General features: G+C 40.0%; 1 protein-coding gene across 2 annotated transcripts in view; it reads left to right on the forward strand.

The window, feature by feature from the left end:
* The window catches only part of CHN2 (chimerin 2), a 251210-nt gene that overhangs the window by 78804 nt on the left and 152380 nt on the right, over positions 1-20026 (forward strand). The window lies entirely within an intron of this gene.

Here is a 20026-nt window from a genome sequence, read left to right on the forward strand (position 1 = left end):
TGTATCTATCTAGACATTCTGATGAGAAACCACTGTGCACTATACCAAAGCCTCCTGCTTATCCCTGAATGGAACAGGGCTGCTTCCCAGTGCCGTGTGCTGTCCAGGGGCCCTTGAACATGTCTGCAGCTGCAGGTAGGCCTGTGGGGGTCTTCCTGTTCTTGCATGGCAGAGGAAAGAACAGGATAAACAACTTACCTGAAATTATCCTGCAACAGAGCTGGTTTTAATATCTTATCTTCCTAAATCCCAGTCTGGCCAATCTAAGAACAACATGGTACCTATACCACGGTGATTTTTTTTTAAAAGATTTATTTATTTATGCATACAAAAGCTGGGGTACAGGCCAGAGATGTGGGGGGTGAGAGGATTCACCAGAGACAGAGTGGGGAACAGAACAGGCAGATTGACTGAAACACACTGCTGAGGGGAGCAACGGGCAAAACAGGAGAGGTCTGCCTTGCCATGTGGGTTTCTCCCTGGCCAGCCGGGGATCGAACTTGTGCTGCAGAGGCTGAGGATTGCTTCATAGTGCTGTGCTTTACCCCTTGCACCACAAGGGAGGCCCTACCATGGTGATTTTTATTAGAAACTACACAAGTATAAATCTCAGGAGTCAAAAAGTATAAATAAAAACTGCAAGGTCATCCATTGAAGTTATGGGTTATTGAGGTTTTACCTACCAGTGTTTTCATGCGGCAGCACAGAGGAACCCCAGTGATACCTGGCTGTTGAATACCTACTTACCTGTCTCTTATTGATATTTGAAGATAACACCAGAAGAGAGCACCCGGGAAGCAGGTTATTGACAGTGCAGATATGGCCTCAGTAGTATTGCTGCCTTTGTCAAAAATTAGCAAAGGGCCTTGAATCAGCAGGGTCTCTTGGGAGACCTTGCTGATGTCTGAGACAAGGGCATTGGGCCCCCCGGGAGGAAAGTCTGCCTGATCATGGCTGAGCTGCCCACGGGCACCAAGTGTTAGAATTAGTTCCTGTTGAAGAAACACATGTCAGGACTGAGTTAGGATCATTCCAAAAAGTAAAGGTCTGCTCATGTTTATTGACTTTTTAAAAAATATAGTTATGTCAAATGTGTTTTATTAAACATATGCTAAGATGCTCTACTTGTCAGGATTCCTAATGTTGTTCGATACATAACTTGTTGGTGCCATACTTGTTGATACATATTTTGTTGGTGCCATGTAGTAAAACCACAGAGCTAGTGGACCTTCAGAGAGATGAAATGGCCCTTCTTTTTTTAAAAAAAAATAATAATAATAATAAATTTTCTTACATTGTTGTTAAGTTTTGGACAGTAATTGATTTCTCCCCTCAGGTATAGTCCCTGTAGTTCTCTCATCACCACAGCACCCGTGACCCATCTCTACAGTCCCTTGTGCTCTTCTCTCCCCTGTTCTGACTCCTCCCACTCCCCTTACCCCTGCTGGATGCCTCACATCTATGGGCAACTTGCAAGGTCTGTCTTCTTCCCCATCCTTTGTTCAGTTTCTCTATAGTCTACCTATAATGAAACCATCTGGTATTTGTCTTTTTCCTTCTAACTTTTTTCATTTAGCATAATCCCTTCCAGCCTCATCCATGTTGCCACAAGTGGCATGAGTTTATCTTTTTTGATTGCTTGGTGGTATTCCACTCAGATGTATACATACCACATCTTCTAGATCCATTGATCTGTCTTGAGGCATTTAGGTTGTTTCCACATGTTAGCTGTTGTAAATAGTGCTGCAGTAAACATGGGAATGCAGGTTTCCTTTTGAAGTAGGGTTTTTGTCTTCTTTGAGTAGATTCCTAGGAGTGGAATCCCTGTATCATATGGGTTGAGGGTCCTCTATACAGCTTTCCACAGTGGCTGGACCAGTTTGCATTCCCGCCAACAGTGTTAAGAGGGTTCTTTTTCACCACATCCTTGTCAGCATTTGTTGTTTTTAGTTTTTTGTTGTTTTTTATTTTTTTTTTTAATATGGGCCATTCTCAAAGATGTAAAGTAGTATCTCATTGCAGTTTTTTTTTTACATTTCCCTGTTAATAAGTGATATTGAACTTTTTTTCATATGCCTGTTGGCCATTTGCATTTCTGATTTGGAGGAGTATCTTTTTATCTCTTCTGCCCACTTTTTGAATGTGTTGTTTGCTTTTCCTTCAATAAAGCATTTGCCTAACAGACACCATCAGCACTGGCCTGTAGAGATTTGCATATTACCAGGCTGGATTTCTTTCCATTGTATACTTAAAAAAAAAAAGTTTCTCTCTAATGGGCTATGTTCATTCCAATGAAAAAGTGAGAGGCAAAAGCTATGAAGTGCTCTAACTCTATTTAACAATCCAAAGAAACACTCAGAAGCCAGATATTTAATGAAACTATTATGAATCCCAAAGAGTGTTTACCTTGGGATACTTTGCCACTAGCCTGATTCTGTGCACAAAGTTACCTCCATAGCAAGATTCTGGCTGGAGGCAAGATTTTCACTTGGAAGCAAGGGAAATTCAGAGGATATCCTTTACTGGGTCCTCTGGATTGAGAAGGGAAAACGCACTCTTCTATTTCATCTGAAGTCTTGTTTATCATATGCATTTTTGATGAGCCACATAAATGAGGACATCACTGCATCCAGAGGTAGTGCTATCTGGAGACCATAGGAAAAGGGTGCACAGTCAAGCAGGGCTTCATTTTTGTGACTGCTCACCTGATACAGCAACACTGGCATTGCCTGTTGCTAGCTCTTTGTTTCATTTTGCTCATGTGTCAAATAAAGGTGGGGTAGGGTGTCACTTTTTCAGAGTTCCTAAGATGATGGATAATAGACCTGGAAAGCACAATGTGTACACTATGTTCATTATTATTATTATTGCACATAACTCAAAACCCTGACTTTTTATAAGTATAATACAATTATGATATGAGGTTTCTGATACTGCTTGGTATCTCATGATAATTCTTGTATTTTGTATTTTCACTGAACATCTATTTGAGGGAAGGCATGGAGGACTGAAATATAAACTCAAATAACTGAGACAACATAGTAGAAACTGACAGCATTTTCAGAGACAAATTGAATTTGCTCCAGCAGCACAGATACTAAAAAAAAAGAGAGAGAAATTGATAATATCCTGTGAGAGTATGCTTGAGAGCCTGAGTTTCCAAGAAGTAGACAGGTAGACTGGGGAGGAGGCAGCATGAGGGTGGGCTGTGGAGATGGGGAAGTTTGGAACCAGACAGAGAAAATAGCATGAAGCAAATACTTGGAGACAGGAGCCCAGAAGAAACCCAGCAGGAGTAGATTTTGTTAGAATTCAGAGCACTTAAGGGACAAGAGTGCAATTTAGACTGAAAGGAAAGATTGGGGTCAGATTATGGAAGGTCTTGCATATCAAGCTGAGGAGTGTGTACTTTGTAGTAGAGATAATGGTAAGCAGTGATGAGAGAAGCTGAAGGCAATACACCAAACAAAAGTTGATGGTATCTTTAACTAGGACACTTTAGAGTGAATAGAGGAGAAAACAAGAAAACCCTGAAGGAGAAGAGACAAGAATTGGTCATTAATTAAATTTGAGGAACAAAAGTGAGCAGTGAGAGAGGAGGAGAGTGTGTTGGACAGCAGAGAGGGCAGGAGGTATATCCCTGGGCTTTTGACATTGACTTTGAATGTCATTCTTGGGAAAACATTGCCCTTTTATATTTTCTTAATTTTGAGTGATGCTATTTTCTGCTTTTATGTGTGCTCAAATAGCCAAAGATACAATTTGATATTTGAGCCAACAGAATATGATGAGTCAAACTGGTAGAGTTAAAAAAAAAAAAAAGAGAGAGAAAGTGGTGATTCATTTTTCAGGCTCAAGAGTTTCTTCTTTTCCTAGAACGTCAAAACATGAAAACTTGAAGTAGATAAATTAGTAGTTGATTCTTTGAATAACAAAAAGAGTCTTTTCCAGGACCTTTTTCTTTAGGGATTCTTTGATTTTTATGCATCTAATAAAACACAGAAACAAGCTTATCCCATAAAACTTGATGTTCCTTAGATGCATGCTACCGCATGCAATATTGTTAAAATACTTTTTTATACATGCATTAGCTAGATATACCATAAAAATTTTAAGAAAATGAATACATATGTTTTCATTTTCTGCTAGCCAATTTTGAAAATTAAGGTTGTATTTTTTATTAAGTGTACTAAGGACAAGTGTAGAATTTGCTAATCATTTTGATTACTGTTTCTTATATAGTACCCTAATAAATACAGTCTAGAAAGTTCTTTGTCCTCTTATTCCTAAAAATCTTGTGATAAGAAAAGCTTTTATAGAATCAGCTCTGAAAATCCAAACAATGGCTTCCTTGATGATCCTTGAAAGAGGTACACTTAATTATTCTAGGTTTTTCTAGCAGTTTCTAGTTTTCCTCTCTAGAATGTTATTAAAATCACTCTCTGCTACCAAAACAAATTGAACTTGAGGGATTGAATAGATACTCGTGTAGCCATGCTCATGGCAACATTATTTACAGTAGCCTAAAGGTGAAAATGACCCAACATCAGTGAATGGATGGATAAGCTAAATGTGGTTCATATACACAAAAAAATAGTATTCAGCTGCAAAAAAACAAAGGGAATTCTGACATGATTGCTCCAACATAGATGAATCTTGAAGACATTATGCTAAATGAAGGAAGTTTAATACAAAAAAAAAAAAAGGGACTCCCTGGTGGCACAAGGGGTTAGGACACAACCTATGAAGCTTTCTGCAGCCACTGCAGCACAGGTTTGATCCCTGGCTGGGTTGCTGCCCACATGGCACAGCAGACCTCTCTTGACTTGTCCTCTGCCCACCTTAGCAGTGTATTTCAGTAGATCTTCCTTTTTTGTTCCCCACTCTATCTCTGGTGGATACGCTCACCCCCCCACATCTCTGGCCTGTTCCCCAGTTCTTGTAATGAGAAATAAATCTTTAAAAAAAATAATGTATGATACGACTAAGGTGAGGTACACAGTCAAATTCATAGAGACAGAAAGTAGAAGGTGGTTTCCTGGGGCTGGAGGGAGGCAGGAATAGAGACTTCCTGTTTAAGGGTCACAGAGTTTCCATTTGGGATGATAAAGGAATTCTGGAGATGGATGGTAGTGATAGTTGTTTCCAACTCATGGTTATTGTAAATAATGATGCAATTAACATTGACTAATGCTGTTGTGAACTCTTCTATCAAGACTGTAGTTTAAATAGGCACTGTGAGAGCACTTAAGTCAACTCTCAGCCTAAATGTAGTGAGACCTCGCCCACCTCTTCTCTCCCCTCAACCTTAGTCTAGAGGAAGCTAGGAATGCAGCTGCAAGATGGTGGAGGAGGGAGAAAAGGGCCAGGAAGGGAGAAGATTTTTTCCAACTCAGAAAACTAACCTGGCTGGCTGAGAAGCAATAATAGGAGACCATGTATAATTTTAAATCAAATTAAAATTATTATTGCACTGGACCGAACATTAATCATTCTACTTTGTGTTTTATGAGTTAAGGTGCTGACAAGTTTTTCATTTCTAAAAGTAATTTCAAAGACATGGAAGTTGCTCTAAATATCTTTTAGGACATGGGAAGAATTAACCTCAGAGAATAAATTCAAATGGACAATGGTATACAAAAATAAAGTCATATATTTTTGTAATTACATGTTATATAAAATTATATGTTAATAGTGTATATTATGCATATTAAACTTTAAAAGAAATATAAAAATATCTGTATCTAACAGACATTTTTGAGTTCTTACTCTGTCAGGAAACCCTGTTTAGGTGCTAGGGATAGAAATGGTATGAAAGGAACTTACCTTTATCTGCTATTCATAGTCTACATGTTTAAAATCATAGATAAATTATTTTGCACTTATTATTTTAACAGGGCCAGCCTTTTCTATGCCAAAGATAAATTTAGTTTTTTTACTTTGTGATTTGTAAGAACAATTTGCATTGTTAAATCTTAGGGCCATTATAAAATGGAAAGTTGGGTCAATAGCTGGGTAATTTTAAGAGACTGAGTAATCATAGCAATTGTACAGTTAGCTATTTGGTTTGCATTGCAGAGAATGAAAAGTCTAATAAAGTTTACTTGTGCAGAAAGCCACAAGGGCTGCTCGGAAAGTAATTCTTCATGCTCACATTTTATTCTTTTGAACAAGAAAGCATTCACATAATGTCTCTTGTCTTCCCTTTTCCCCCCTTTAATCTTCCTCCTCCTCTTATTCTTATTCTTCTCCTCTTTACTCTTCCCCCACCTCATTTCTATGTTTCCTCTCTTTATTTTTCTCTCCGTCTTCCCCTGCTCATCGACCCAAAACATTTTAGACAGACTTACTTGAATCGAATTTGTATATTAGATTTTTGTGTTTCATAGCTAGAATGCTCACTCCAAGGTGGACAAAATGCAGAGCAGTCTCAAGTAAATATCTTAAAATGCTACCAGTACTGTGCTTTGCTTTCAGACTCATTGTGAATTTATCCCTCTAGGATTTCTTATAGGAGCTAATCTGAGAGTATTCATTGATTTAGTCAGTAGTAGACAGTGTGAGTCAATAAATCTCTAGCCCCTAAACTACCTGTGCCTTAAGAAGTAGGCTTGAAAGCATCACATTGTTTTATCAATTTCCTCAGAAGTTGCTTCAAACTTAAAAACTAGTCAAAGGATACATTTCCTGGGAAATTAATTATTAGTATTTCCTGAAGATAGAAATATTGGCATCATGTAAAAGAAACGTGAATGTTCTGATTAGGTAGTTGGTTTAATAAGTAATAAAGAAGATCCAAAAAGCAAAAATATGTAGAAGGAGGGATAGTGATGGAAAGACAAAATCCCTCTGGGATGTGCAGACTCCCCAGAAGGTGAGTTTAAGCTGAGGGACATAGCCCAGAAAGGAGACCCCGGGTATTAAAGAACAAAGTGGTAGACCAGATGCTGTGTGAACTGCCTTCTCCTTGACCTCTGACAAATTCACCCTGCAAGAGCAAATGCCCAGGCAATCTTGTGTTCAAGGTGATTTTTCAAGTGTTTTTTTTATTATTATTATTTAAGTGTGGCAGACCACTTAATCCAGTAGAATCAATAAGTAAGAATCGCTACACACTCCCTCCTGTCCCAGTAGCTTTGTTAGCATCCTTGAGAGTTGACACGGGAAATGTAATCAGGTGCACTCAAGTGGAATCGCTTTGGGTGATTTGCATTCTGCAGAGTTGCCAGCTTTCTGTCCTCGAACACAATAATGAGCATTTCCCTCCAGAGGTGTGAAGCATGTACAATAATTAGTCCTTTTCATTTTAGATGTGATGGGTAATGTCCAAGTCCCTAGTCTGAAGAATATATTTTCACGGTGATGACATTTTCATGGGGGTAGCATCAAACCCCCATTTTGGGGGATAAAAGGAGGAGGGATCTAACAAGTTACATTCTATCGATGTTCATTGCTTCCCCTTCAATTAAATCCTTAGACCAGACCTAGGAAATTGAGTTTTGAGGCCAGTTTTGAGAAATTGTATGGCTCCCAATGTAGGATCCCTTCAAATATTTCTTAGGGGTCTACAACCTCTATTACACATTTTTTTTAATTAATTAATTTATTTATTTAATTTTTAAATTTTTTTTTTTGTGGGACCCTCGCCAGCAGCTGGGGAACGAACCGGCACTGCAGGGGCTGCGGGCAGCCTTGCAGCCCAGTGCTCAACCGCTGTGCCATCGGGGGAGGCCCTACACATTTTTTTAAAAAGATTTATTTATTTATATAAGAACTGGGGTACAGGCCAAATGCGCGGGAGGGTGAGAGATTCACCAGAGACAGAGCGGGAAACAGAACTGGCTGACTGACGAAATACTGAGGGGAGCAGCGGGCGAGACAGGAGAGTTCTGCTTCGCCATGTGGGATTCCCCTGGCCAGCCGGCTGGAATCGAACCGGTGCTGCAAAGGCTATGGACAGCTTCACAGTGTGGCGCTCAACCACCTGTGCCACCACGGGAGGCTCCCTGTTACACATTTTGAAAAACCTCATCAAAAAAATTCCAAATGAAAAAATATCTATAAGTAATTGTACAGTAAATTCAATGTGTTTGAGAAATAAAATCTTTCACAACATCCTTTTTGGGGGAAATAATAAAAGGGGTCTACAGTTATAAGATTGATAAGTATGGTATAGTCAACCTCAATTCATAACTAATGGCATTCCTAGTATGGTAGACGAAGTAACAAACTCCCCCCCGCAATATAGCCATTCTAATCCCTGCAACCTGTAAATGTGCTATTCCATTGCAATGGAGAATTAAGGTTGCAGGTGGAATTAAAGTTGCTGATCAGCCGACTTGGAGATGGGGAGATTATCCTGGATTATCTAGGTGGACACAATTTAGTCACAAGACTTTTAAGTGAAAAGGGAAAGATTGAGAGACAGCACCAGAGAGATTTAAAGATGCTACACTATTGGCTTTTGAAGGTAGAGAAAAAGACCACAGCCAGGAAATGTAGGCATCTTCTAGAAGCTAGAAACAGCAAGAAAATCAATTCTTCCTTAGAGCTTTAGAAGAAACAAGAAACACAGGCTCTCTGACACCTTAATTTTAGCCCAGTGAGATTCATTTTGAACTTCTGACCTCCAAAACTATAAGGTACTAAATATGTGTTGTTTGAAGCCATTTGTGATAATTTGTTACAGAAAAAATAGGAAACTAATGGACTTAGTGCTATATCTTTCTGGAATTTGGTCATTATAAATAAATCAGTTAATAGTATCTGCTGGGTTACCCTCACATACAAATAACTGTTTGGAGGGAGTCTTGAACATATGGAGAAGTAGGATAAATCCAAACTCCTTGCCTTTGTCTCCAAGTACATGCAACATCCGCCCCACTGTCACTGTAGCCCTGCCTTATTTAAGTCTTACTCCCCTTGCTCCAGCCCTTCAGCTTCCTGTCCAGAATTCCTGCCTCAGTGTTTGGTTTATGCTCTTTCCTCTGCCTTAAATGCCCTTGTTCCAGGGCTTCCAACATCTGACTTCTTTCCATCCTCCAGGCTTTAGCATAATCTCTCCTCCTGTCCCATACAGCTGCAAATCAGAGTGGCCTGTCTATCCCAAAGGTCACAGCCCAGTGTGGACCACTTGTGTGTGTGAACCAGGGATAAGAATGGGGAGTCCCCTGTGTACCACATGGCCACCAACTCATTCCAGAGCTTGACCTCTCCAGCCCTTTGGCCTTCTCAGCGTCCTCCACAGAATTATCTACATTTACCTGAAGAGAAATAAGGGACATGTGGAGAAATGTCCAGGCCATACAGGGGAATGAGAAGCAACATCTGAGCCTACCTTCCACCTGACCTCCCTTAGATGCCAGGACCTGGACATGGAGCCTTCCTATGTGTCCAGAGGAAATTTGCCCAATTGGTGACTAATAGCACTGCTGTGCTCCTTTACAGAGATGCCTTCAATAGCCATTCTAAGTAGGTCTACCATGCCAGTCTCATGGTGGCCCCTCACTTATTTTCTCCATAAAATTTTATCCTTAACATTGTATTTGCCTGTTTGTTAATTGTATTCTCCCACAAGCCTAGAGCTCTACCAGGACAGGAGTTGTTGGTTTGGGTCACAATCATACACACAGTACCTGGCAACACCGTGCCCTGCAGAGTAGACTGTCGATTAAAAATAACTCACCCTGGGCCTCCCCGGTGGCACAGTGGTTGAGTGCTGGGTTGCAAAGCTGCCCGCAGCCTCTGCAGCACAGGTTCGATCCCTGGCCACTGGGCGAGGGTCCCACATGGAGCGCAGACCTCTCCTGCCATGCCCACTGCTCCCCTCAGCAGTATACTTCGTCGGTCTGCCTGTTCTGCTCCCTGCTCTGACTCTGGTGAACTCTCTCACCCTTCTGCGCTTCTGACTGTACCCAGTGCTTGTATAAATAAATAAATCTTAAAAAAAAAAACAACTCACCACTGTGTGATGCATGAATGAGTCAATAATTTGACAAGTGAATGAATCGAAAACAGAGACCTTGTCCAGAGGTATCCATTATTTTAACAAAGCCAGAACTAATAGCTTGTGGTGTTTTATAATAATAAATGTTAAGAAGCAACCAAAATCATTCTTTGAGTTAAAAATAGTAGACCTTGGGCAAAGGTTCAAAAAGTACTTGGCACTGCTCATTTGGATTTAGCCCAATTTAGCTTGAGTTCAGTTCTACAGAAGAACAAATTGAGGAGGAGCAGTGTTCTATTTTATTTTTTTTTGGTTGATTAATCTCCTCGTGTCTTTATGAGTGGGATACAGATCCCTTCAGAAACCCTCCTAATTCATCTCCTTCTCTCCACTCACAGAAACCAAACCATTTTCTCCTCTCCTCCATCCTTCTATCAGTATATCCCTGGGACCTGGGGATGAAAATATGTCATCTCAGATGACTGAGCTTTCTTATCCTGTTTCTACTTTCCATTTGTCACCATCCTTTCTTGGCTCCACATGTGCTGGTGTATGTGGCAGTCAAGAAGTTGAATGCTCAATCCAAGGCTGTCCCCTACAGCCCAGGATGACACAGCAAAGACCTACCCACCTGCTTCATCCATCTGCTCTGACTCCGGCCTGGTTCCTAAGAGGCCAAATTCTATGATGTGCAGCCTGAGGGCCAGGGGCCAATTCCTGGAATCATGACCAGGCAGGATGCTGCTTTTTCAACTGTTTCTCTCCCACCCCATTCCATCTCCCATGCGCAGGCACATGGCATTTCCCAGGTGGGCAAGACAGGACTTGTGTTTGCAGACATTGCTATGCAATAAACTCCTTTGTGTATTTACTCCTCTTCCCTTGCCTCACTTTGAATTTGGTGTGTGGATGAAATACATTAGAATAAACACTAAAATCAAGGATGTGTGCAAAGATATATCAATAGGAATGTTCAGTAATAGAAAAATAATGGAAGCGACATAAATGTTCACATAAGAGGGTAGATAAAAATAAATTATGATACATCGGTATAATGAAATACTTGAAAGCCATTAAAATTGATTGTGTAGAAGAATATTAAATGACATGTAATCATGTTCACATTTAGCTTTTTTTTAAATTGGGCTATAAAATAGTGGACACCGTATGGTCTCATTTTTGCAATTAAAAATGTATAATATGTAAACAATGAAAAGGATAAAGATTAAATTGGGATAGTTATTGTGATAAATGAGATGATAGGTGAATTTCTTTTTTATTTTTAGTGCCCAAGAGTATCTTTCAAATTTTCTATAATGGATGCATATTTCTTTTGAAAAGGGACATAAAAATCTAAAGTGTCCTTTTAAAAATTAGTTAACTCAATCTCAAAATAAGCACTTGTTTGAATCTACTCTATTAAGGGTAGACTCAAAGGATGAAACCAGTCATTGCGAGCAGTAAGAAAAGCCCAATCTAGGTGGCTGGATCCCCCTCTGGGAAACAACCCAATTGCCCAAAAATAGATGACTGGATCAAGAAGATGTGGTACGTATACACCATGGAATATTACTCAGCATTCAAAAAAGATAAACACATGCAATTTGCAGCAACATGGATGGCGCTGGAAGGGATCATGCTCAGCGAAATAAGCCAGAAAGAAAAAGAAAAATACCGCATGGTCTCACTCATAGCAAGAATTTAGAAAACCTAAATAAGGGACCAGGAGGGCCTCCCCTGGTGGCGCAGCGGTTGAGTGCTGGACTGCGAGGCTGCCCACAGCCTCTACAGCGCCAGTTCGTTCCCCGGCTGCTGGCGAGGGTCCCACAAAAAAAAGAAAAAAAAAATAAGGGGCCAGGAAAAAGACTAATTATACTAAAGTAAAAATCAAAATCAACAAGCAACTATAGACCAGAGACACACTACAGTGGGGAAGGAAGGAGTAGGATCAAAACTAGGGTTGGGGGGAGGAATTGTACGGGGACTGTAACCAAGATGAAAATGCATACATTGTGCAAAAATGAAAAATGATGTAAAAAATATATAAAATTTTAAAAATAGTAATTAAAAAAATCAAAAAAAAGAAAAAAGAAACGCCCAATCACCTGCTCTTCTCTCTCCCATCCTTCACCCTTTCTCTCTCTCTCCTGTTTATCCACAGGTAAAGAGTATACTGAGCAACTGACACATTTCCAGTCTCCATTCCTTCCATCACATTGCCACTGCCACTGCCTTAGTTCAGCCCTTTGATGGGACTGCTTGCGGCCAGGGCAGGCCTCACACTGTTCTCAGTTGTACTATCCTGTCCTTAGCACAGCCTGGGTAATGAGGACCCATTTAGGACACTCAGTTAAAGGTCATGTTCCCTTGGATCTTTCCTGACATTTGCCACTGCTCTTCCCTTGATCTGTTGTGAACTCTCTGATAGACGCTTTGAATGTCTATTAGGCCTCCTTTCTTTTTAAACCACTTTATTGAAATATGATTGACATTGTAGGAAGCTGTACATGTTTAATGGATACAACTCAATGTAAGAGTACACCCGCATAACCACCGCCACCATCAAGGTCATAATCCTATCCATCACCTCCCAAAGTTTCCTCCTACCCTTTTTATCATCATTCTTTTTTCTATTGCACTTTTTGGCACTTACTTTGTGCCTGGTACTTAATACTTTATCCATATTAATGTACATGATCTGTGAGACATCTCCATGAGGGTTATAACCTCACTTTACAAATGAGAAAACTGAGACCCAGAGAGGTTAAGTAACTTGTCCAAGCCATCACAGGTAGAATCTGGTAAGAATGGGCTCCAGCCCATTAACACACTGATGTCCTGTGGCTTCTTGTATTTACATGGTCGTTCACAAGTCCGATTCCTGTTTAACATTGTAGAAAAGGGATCCTGTCTTAAATTTACTTTATTATTTTGATGCTAAGCCTGGGCACTGGCATATATCTATCTCATGATAAATATCGACTTGATGTCTATTTATGCAATAAGTCTTTATTGAGCATCTGCCATGTGCCAGGTATTATTTTGAGCCCCTGAAATTATACCAAAAGAGATCACGATTCCTGTCCTCAGTGGGGGACAAAGAAGTGACTGATTCTAGTGAAATGTCAAGGGCAAGTTGGGTAGGTGATTCAACTATTATTTACATGACAGTTTTACTTCTGTACCCATGCCTCGTTAGATTACATTTTCTATTTGGGCAGTAATTTGAGGTAACTACAGTGCTGGAAATTAATGCAAATCCTTTGTCATATCACTACTCTGCCACTGATGAAATGTAAGTGACCTACCTTCTATGTTCAAAACCTGGCTGCCTGATGCTTTAATGAAACTTCAGTGCCTATCTGAACATGTAACCTTTCTCTCATTTCTTTATGCTCTTCTTTCTTACCAATCTCTTTTATTTTTTCCTGCTTTTCTCTGCCTATTCTCTGTGAAGCCCTCTTCATGCCTCCTGCTGCTTCCTCCCTCAGTCTGCCACCTTCATAGTTTCCCCTTTTCTCCTCTAACTTGCCAAATTCGTATTTATGAACAGTTGATCAAAACTCATAAAGACAGCGTGGTTTTTCTATTTCAACTATATGGTAAAAATGGTAAGGAGTTGACCTGATCCAGGGGAGTAGATATCATTTGAGGGCAGAAAAAGAGCGGCTAACTTTAGAGGTCATAGCTACTTTGAAATATAGAGATTATTTCTATTTTATTAACAACCAAGCAGAGATTCAAAAGTATTAGCTGCCTAAAATTGTCCAAGTAATAAAGAACATGTTCTTCTACAACATGTTGCTGACTACCTCATGTAGAGGGAAACTGGGAAAAATTTGCTTCTCCTACTTGAAGAATGCATTTTTCTGAGGTCTCATTTATTAAAGTGAAATTGAGGTATTAAGAAACCTAGATTATTTGTAAATCATGGCATTCTTTAAAATAAATGGAGTCTTACAGTAAGAGAAAGAACCTATTATACTTGCAAAACACTAGTAAATGTACTACCAGAATCTGCTATTCCTTCATTTTCTTCTCCCCACTCCAATCTCAATCTAGTCTCCATGAATGAAAGTGCCTCATGCCTTAGATCTTACATTAAATTCTAATGGCCATCGTGTGGCCACAACGAGCCTCTGCATTTTTCAAGTGTCCTTGTATATGAACAATCATACAGCCCAGATTTCCAGGCCATTATCTCTTGTAGATATTCTTTTAATTACACTGTTCCCAAAATATGCTCTGCTTTCCTGTACCCTTAGTGGTCAGGCTGTTCTTTGAAAGGACTTTAGCCTCATCAAATTAGCTCACAGGTCACCAATGACCAGCTCACTGCCAAGGTCAAGCCTTCCCTCAGCCCTAGTTCTCCTCAGCCTTCCTGAAATATATGTTGTTGCTAGGTGAGTACTTTTTTTCAGATTCCTCCCAGAAACAAATTGCCACATTTTAGGAAGCACTGGAGGAGAAATATCCAAATCCCTAAACTCTTGGTTAGTGGACATGAACCCAGCTAGAAGAGGGACTCTAGAGAAGTGAGAAAGTCTTCACAAAGCATGTGGGCCAAATGACTTGCTAATCGAACTCCCAGAGGTGTCTGCTCACTCTTAGAAAAATGCAAATGTGCCCCTGACCTTCATTGCTGCCTGTAGCACTCAGCTAAGCTCTCTGCCTACTGCTCTGGTGGGCACGCCCCTCTGGCAAGGTGACTGTGCACTCTGGCAAAGCATTGCGCTCAAAGAAGTGCTGTCCTTGGGGTCATGGTACTTGGCCAACCCAGCTAACAAAGGTTAAGATTTCAAAACATGAACTCAGTCTTCACTACAACCTCCCACTTGGGAATATTTCCCTTAGTAGCTCCGTCACATTGATTCTTCTCTCCTTCCTCTCTTAGGGTTCTTTGTATCTATACCATTTACCCCTTCTGTGTGGAAGGATGGGGATCTTATGAGAGTTTATGGGACTTATGTCACTGTAGGTTTTAATCATTTGTAGAAACTGTATGCAATGCAGGAGTTCCTCAGGGTCTCCCCAGTCCATCCAGGGGTATCATTACCTCTTGGATGATAGAGTCCTTCTGCCTGATGTCTTCTAGGAATCTCCTTTTTTCAGATCCTATCTTTAGTGTTTGTCAACATATAAACTAATGTTAATATATACCTGGGACTGTATAATTCAGCAATTCTACTTCCGTGTCTATATCTAAATGAAGAAAAAGCAGGGTGTCAAAGAGATGTTCGCATTCCTATGGTCACGGTGGAATTATTCATAATAGCCCAAAGGTCAAAGCAACCCAATTGTCCAATGACAAATGAATGGATAAGCAGAGTATGGCTTGTACATGCAACAGAATGTTACGCAACCTTAAAAAGGAAGGCCGTTCTGACACACACTACACTGTGGATCAACCTCAAAGGTATGATACTCAGTGAAATAAATCAGTCCCCGAAAGAATTATTTTATGATTCTACTTCTAAGACATACCTCAAATTCACAGGAACAGAAAGTAGAATGATCATGGCCAGGGGTAGGAGGGAGGGCTGGGGAGTTATTGTTTAATGGGTATAGAGTTTTAGTTTTGCAAGATGAAAAGAGTTCTGGAGATTAATTACACAACAGTGTGAATGTACTTAAACTACTGAACTGTGCATTTAAAAAATGACTAAGTTAATCAATTTTGTTATGTGTTTCTTAAACACAGTTAAAATGAAAACATAATTTAAAAACATTAACCTGGAAAAAAGAATTGGAATTTTGTACCACCACCAACAACAAAATATTCAAATAGTTCGCTGTTAACAGGCATTTCTCAGTGATTACTATACATGGTCCACCTGAACTGAGAGTCAAGAAAGATAATTCAGGTAAATATAACATGGTTCTTGTCCACAAGGAGATCTTGGCATGGTCTGTGCAGATAATTGAATGAAAATCCCAAGCAGTGCAAGGTCATGTTAAGTGGGAGGTAAGATTTCTTTTTTTGTTTTTTAAAAAGATTTATTTATTTATGCATATAAGAACTAGGGTACAGGCCAGAGGTGTGGGGGGCTGGTGAGAGGATTCACCAGAGACAGAGTGGGGAACAGAACAGGCAGATTGACTGAAACACACTGTGGGGGGAGCAGTGGGTGGGTCAGGAGAGGTCTGCTGCGCCATGTGGGTCACCTCCCTGGCTGGGGATCCAACTCGTGCTTCAGTGGCTGTGGATAGCTTCATAAGCTGCATCTTAACCCCCTGTGCTACCAGGGAAGCCTTGGGAGGTAAGATTTGAACTGAGGACAGGTAGGAATTGAAAGCCCAATAGAAATATATATATTTTTTAATTACCTGCACTTGCTTTCACGGGTGAATAATTAAGAACTCACTGTCCATTGTTTTGCTGGGGCCTCATAAATTGTTCTGAGAGGAAGTAATTCCAGGCATCCCCTCCATAAAGTGTCCCTTAATTAAATCAACATGAATAAAAGTGTATGAGCCACCACACTCCTCAAAGCTAATTCCAATTTAAAACACCAGCATTGGGGCCTCCCCGGTGGCGCAGCTGGGTTGAGCGCTGGGTTATGAAGCTCCCCGCGGCCTCTGCGGCGCCAGTTCGATCCCCAGCTGCTCCCCGGCCACCGGAGGAGGGTCCCACATGGCGCGCAGACCTCTCCTGCCGCCCACTGTTCCCTTCAGCAGTGTGCTCCCCTCAGCAGTGTGCTCCCCTCAGCAGTGTACTTCGGTCCTTCTGCCTGCTCTGCTCCCTGCTCTGGCTCTGGTGAATTCTCTCACCCTCCCGCGCTTCTGACTGTAACCAGTGCATGTATAAACAAATAAACAAACAAATAAATAAATAAAATACGTGCCTCTTTAAAAAAAATAAATAAAATTAAAAAAAAAAAATAAAACACCAGCATTGTCAACATGAAAGAGTCAACCCTAGTGTAATTTGGTTTTCAATTGTGAAAATGTTATACAATTTCCTGAGTTCTTACGAAATTACGATTTTTATCATATTCTAAGAAAACAAGTCATATGTTCATTTTTTATTTTCTTGATTACTTCAAAAACATGTGTAGTTGATGAGATGCCTAGTCCCACGTATGCTTCTATTATGAGGGTTGTCCTATAGTTATGAAATGCTTTGTGATGGGTATATCTGAAAGAGTATGTCGAGATTGCCTGGCAAAGCGTGGTTATTTTGATCTGTTCCATCTTTCTTGCTGTCCGGCTAGTGCAAAGAGTGCAATTTCCCTTCCATATAATCCTTGGAAGCAGATTGCTGAATTAAAAGAGTCCTAACATTAGGTTGAAGGTGAAAATAATTCCTTCAGGGAGTAATGTATAGGTATAGTCTGCAGAACTAAGCTGATAAGTGATGACATTGCATCAGGAGGTTACAATAATAGGATCACCTTAAATTAAGTCCTCTGAATGAATAAAAAAAAAAACCTATTACTCTGAGGTTCACCTCAGCCTTGTAAAATATCTGGAACATGAGAGGTTCTAGAAAAATGTCAAATAGATGACAGAGAAATGGGATATTCTTATGAAGCAGTCATAAACTCAAGGGTTATTATATATGACTTTTTTTTCATTCAGCATGCATTTATTGGCCTCTCACTATGCGCTGGACTCTGTTCAAGGTGATGTAGCAGTGAATCAAAGAACAAAGTCTTTGTCCTTAGGAACCTTGCTTTACAATGGTGGAGATAGATGGTTAGAAGTTTTTTTTGTTCTTTTTGTTTTTTTAAGAAAGCAAGCAGGAAGGTATTCTGAAGCATCATGATAGGTGATAAAATGTTAGATAGAGTGACCCATTCATGAATTATAAAACTAAGAATTTGTACACACAAAAGATTATGATATTTAACACCATTCAATCAATATAGTACAAAGGGCATGTGTAGGGGAAGGAGACAGACTGAGTTCCAGGTCTGGTGCAACCACTCATTTGCTGGGCAGTTCCTTCCTCTGGGCTCAGCACCCAGTTCTCAGACGTGCAGACTGGGCCGATTCCAAACCCCATTTAGCTTTAAAAATTTGTGGGTATTAATGTTTCTTTGATGATTTAGAAGACCCTTCAAAATACTTTTTTCATTTATTTTTATTGCTATTGAAGTACCATTACTTTACATCTTGCTGGTGTTTCGGCTGTATAAGGATTCCCCCAGGTGTAGTCACAGTAGCTCTCCCTCCACCAAAGTACCCCGAGTGCTCCACCATTGTGCTCTCCCCAAATTGTGTTCTCCCCCAACCTTAGTTTCATTCCTCTCCCTCCCCCTCCCCCTGTGAAAGCTGAAGAGCAATGATCAATTTTCAAGAGCTGGTTTTAAAGTTTGTCTGATCCTTTGTTTGGTTTCTCTATATTCCAGAAAGTAACACCTTCAGTGTTTATCTTTCTCCTTCTGGCTTATTTAACTTAGTATAATCCCTTCCAGTTCTTTCAATTTCCCCGAGGTTGTTGATATGAAAACCAATCACTATTAAACTCATTTTATTTAAGCTTTCTGGTCATTTAGATTTGGGGTCAATTGCAATTTTGGGCCTATATAGTATGTATAGTGAAATGAGGTTGTTGTGATCTGAATGTGTGCAGCCCTGCAAAATTCATATGCTGGAGTCCTATGCCTGCTGTGATGGCATTTGGAAGTGGGACCTTTGGGAGGTGACTAGGTCTTGAGAGTGAAGCCCTCATGGGTGGGATCCCCTTATAAAATGCCCTTATAAAGGAGACTTACTAGATCCCTCCCACCCAGTGAGGGCACAATGCAAAGTCAGCAGCCTGGAAGAGGCCCTCGTCCAACCATGTCAACACTCTGATCTGAGACTTCCAGCCTGCAAAACTGTGAGAAATAAGTCCCTGGTGTTTAGAAACCACCCAGTCTGTGGGATGTTATAGCAGCACCAGTGCACCAAGGCAGGGGTATTGTATGTTATCGGTTATGAAACTGCTATTCCATTGTAATCATTTTCTTCTATAATTTCAGGTAAGGCAATTTGACTCTCTCCATTGGAGATAAATACAGGGAGAGAGCAATTTATATAGTATGAGTTGATTATAGTGCATGTTACTACAATTTAGTAGTGAAAAAGCCTTGTTAGAATCACATATTCACTATGACACCTTTTTCCTGACACGATTCATTGTGCTTAGAAATTGTCAGAGGAGATGTAATTATCCAAGATGCTGAGAATGCTTGCCATAAACTAGTCTGCATGTTATGAATCCATGGCATCTTCACACCAAGTCAATTTCCAGGCAGCGTTGAATATAGCCAGAACTGCTGTTCCTGGTATGAGAGCTAAGTTTCCTGAATTCAAAAGAAATGTGATTTTTGCCACAGTATTGGGATTATACTTTTAACTTGCCAAGGCAAAAGCTTAATTTTCATGGAGAAAGTAGTTCTTTAGATAACTTTAGTATATTATTTGGGGGAGGTAACGGGAATGGGGAGACTCTGGTGCTCTGTAAGCAATTATTTGCTCTGCTGATAAAAAGTGTTTTGCTGCTATAAAAAGGGGTGTTGGTAGCCTGAAAATAGGTTTTGATTTCATCATTGTACTAGGGTTCTGGGAAAACAGACTGTTCTTTTGAATTTCTAAACAATTATAATTTGTCTAAGACATTTGCACACTCATGATAAGTAACACATCTTGATAAGAAAGCCTTGCATTGGCACACCGCAGAAGAAAGACCACTGCATAGATCACAAGTGAAGTTATATTTAAATTAAATTAAGTGGGCACCAAGGAATTTGAGAAGATAGGGAAAGAAGAGGTAATTGTAGTAGTAAACAGTCTGAGGCATAGAAATGGAAATGTAAACTCTGTATAAACTCTGCAAATTTAACAGTCATTTGATGCCTTAAATGATTTTATTAATTTCTCTCAAGTTTTGAATAGGAGCAAGTCATGATTTAATGAAAATGTCATGGAAAGAAATCAACATATGCATCATATCTGAGGAAGAAATATCCTTGTATATGTCACATTGAGACCAAAGGGTATTTCCTGGGTCCTTGCTGCACAAAGTGTGGTCTGTGGACCGCAGTAGTCAGGATCCTAGATCTTGATAGAAATACAGAACTGAGATTCTAT

The sequence above is a fragment of the Talpa occidentalis genome, unplaced genomic scaffold (genome assembly GCF_014898055.3).
Source record: "Talpa occidentalis isolate TD23 unplaced genomic scaffold, MPIMG_talOcc4v2.1, whole genome shotgun sequence".
Lineage (NCBI taxonomy): Eukaryota > Metazoa > Chordata > Mammalia > Eulipotyphla > Talpidae > Talpa > Talpa occidentalis.